Source organism: Scylla paramamosain, chromosome 18 (genome assembly GCF_035594125.1).
Source record: "Scylla paramamosain isolate STU-SP2022 chromosome 18, ASM3559412v1, whole genome shotgun sequence".
Classification (NCBI taxonomy): Eukaryota; Metazoa; Arthropoda; class Malacostraca; order Decapoda; family Portunidae; genus Scylla; species Scylla paramamosain.
Genome location: NC_087168.1, coordinates 20,745,780 through 20,749,165, shown reverse-complemented (window position 1 = coordinate 20,749,165; position 3,386 = coordinate 20,745,780).

Sequence of the window (3,386 nt, the reverse complement as noted above, 5' to 3'; positions counted from 1 at the left end):
GTATTTTTAATTTTTTTTTTCTACTCTTTGGTTCGTCGTGTTGATTAAAAGTTCAGTAATTATATTTATCGTTTCTTCAACTTGATGCAGTTTTGGCAGTTACTAATTCCCTTCGTAACGCTGCTCAGAGTTTCAGTCAGTATTCCTACGTTTCTTTTGTCGTGATGGATTGTTTAAGGTTATTCATTAATTAGCCTCGTTATGCTGCTAAGAAATTTCATAGTTATTTTTTTTTCACCTTTTTTCCTTGACGCATTTCTTTCCAGCCATTAATTAATTTATTACGTAATATTAATACTTACTTCTATATATACTCCACTTCTTTATCTTGATGCAATGGTAACGGTAATATTTTTTGTTTCGTGAAGCTACTAAAGAATTCAGTAGTATATTTTTGTTGATAGATTTATTCCCAGGTACTGATTAATGTACCTCGTGACATCAGTAAGAAGTTTTAAAATTATTCTCACATTCTTTTCCTTGATGCAGTGTTAGCAATTATTTATTTGCCTCGTGGTGCTATCAGTAACTTTTTTCTTGTTTTTCAATTTACTCACAACTATCAGTTATTTTGCTTCCAGATAGCAGTAAGAAGTTTCACCATAATTTTTACAGTTAACTTATTGATGCAATATTAATAATAATTTATTTACCTTTTGATGCTGCTAAGGAATTCAGTATATTTTTCCTCCATACATTTATTTTCAACTATTGATTAATTTTCTTGGCTTTGCAATTATTCCTACGGTTCTTTTCGTGAAGCAGTGTTAATAATAGTATCTTTTCCTCGTGATGCTCCCAAGGAGTTCAGTAATTACATCACCGGGGCATAGATAGAGTTATAGACTACCACAGCTGGGAATCTGAAGGGAATCACATTGCTTACCTTCTTGAGAGAGATGGCGTGAGCTGACGGAAAATTTTCTTTTTCATCCATACGAGTGGTTGTGTTATGAAAATCCGCTGAAACTCTTAACAATTGCCTGTGTATTGGCATATAAGATTCTCTCTCTCTCTCTCTCTCTCTCTCTCTCTCTCTCTCTCTCTCTCTCTCTCTCTCTCTCTCTCTCTCTCTCTCTCTCTCTCTCTCTCTCTCTCGCTCTCTCTCTCGTATTGATGACATATACTATTTATCAACAAAATCTCCATATATAAGTAAATTGTTAATTGATAAAATGATATAGACACAATTGATTAATACACATGTAAGTAAATAAATTATGAATATGTAAATATATGAATAATAGATATGTAAATAAACAAATAATAATGATACAAGTAAACAAAGAAATATATTTTTGCCATCTGTAGTAGTTCATTACTGAGGAAAGAATAATTAAATGACGAGGCAAAACACGTGTTAGCAAGACCGATGGCACACCTGCAAAATGTTGACCTAATGAAATAAGCAGTTTTTAATATTTTTTCCCAAATATTAATCCCAGTGACCCCAGGATGGCCAGCAACTAGTAACATGATGCGTGAAATATATAATTAATGAGAAAATTGGTCGCAGAAAGAGAAGTGTCGCTGAAATATGTTTCATTATCGTGAAAAATATTCCCGTGTAGTAATGATTCTCTTTCTGCTTTTCTTTTCTTTATATATGTATATATATATATATATATATATATATATATATATATATATATATATATATATATATATATATATATATATATACACACACACACACACACACACACACACACACACACACACACACACACACACACAAAGAGAGAGACAGAGAGAGAGAGAGAGAGAGAGAGAGAGAGAGAGAGAGAGAGAGAGAGAGAGAGAGAGAGAGAGAGAGAGAGAGAGAGAGAGAGAGAGAGAGAGAGATGAGTTCGCTTTATCTGATGTCAATGGAGTATATTTGAGAAATGGATAAATGCCGACAACAAATTAGCCAATTTGTAATGAATTTGTAATAATTTATTGTGCACGCATCAAACACCAAAACAAAAAGAGCGCGTAAAGAGTCCAGGCACACACACACACACACACACACACACACACACACACACACACACACACACACACACGTACACACGCGTACGCACAGATGTGTAAGCGTTCCTCATATTCAAAAATAGAATTCAGGTAAAAGTGCCAATCTTTGCGGAGATTTTTCCCGGTCGCTGAATTCTCACTCTTTTGAATTAATGTGAACTGTGCTGTTTTTAAAGTCATTGACCTACATGACTCATGTTTGGTTGTAGTAGTGAGTGAGGAGAGATCGATGAGGGCGGCGTCATACTGAAGGGGATGATGCCGTCGGGGTCGCCTGTCGGAGTGGCTGACGCTGGCGGTGGATATTTTTTGAGGTGACATTCCGTGTCCTTACAAAGAAGTGCATCATTGGCTACTTCTCCGGGGCCACTTAAGGTTTGGTGTTTGGCGGTGCTCGGCGGTGCTTGGCGGTGCTGGTGGTGGTGAGCGGCGGTGGACGCGGCCGCGGCGATGGCATGTCCGGCCTGGTCCCGGTCGCCGACACCCCAGATGGCGGACACGACGCGCTGCCCGCCACCATCCAGAGTGACGCTTGGTGGCTGCTTGCTCCTTGCCGCTACTCCGGGATGTCGTCAAGGACTCGTGTTAGAGGAGTGTATCTTTATGTGGCGGTGTAGGAGGCGGTGACTGTCAGCCTGGAGGTGATGACGCCTTGTGTATACTGATAGAACGCTTATTGTCACTGTTATCTTATTGGCTACTTATATAAATGGATAGCAGCTGAAAATTTTATATGTGAATGAATAAATAAGTAAATAAATAAATAGAATGATAGACAGATAGATAGATAAATAGATTGATAGATAGGTACAAACATAGATAAATAGGTTGTTAGATAGATAAATAAGTAAATGGATAAATAAATACTTACCTCGTTATTGATTATAACTACCTATTTCTATCACCGGTGTTGAAAAATATATATTTCTCTACATATTTTAGCTGCATTATTGAACGAATAGTTGTGTGTGTGTGTGTGTGTGTGTGTGTGTGTGTGTGTGTGTGTGTGTGTGTGTGCATGGCTGTGTTGGGTGTGTGTTGATTAATATACTTATCCATTCATCTTGGTATGTCTATCGGCCATTCCATATCTATCTAGTATTTATATTCCTGTCTGTCTGCTCGTGTCCATTTCTATCTGTATATATTTGTGCCCTGTCTGTGTGTGTATTTGTCTGGTAGTACTGTGCAGGCTTTGCTCTGTCCTCGTGTTGCTCTCTACTCTTCTCTTTCATTTATGGATTTTCTTTGCTTGATCCACCACCGCCTCTTGTAATGTTTCTATTTGTGGAGCTGAGTTTCTTCATATATATAAACATCTCTTTTCTTGTGTGTGTGTGTGTGTGTGTGTGTGTGTGACAGCATGATAG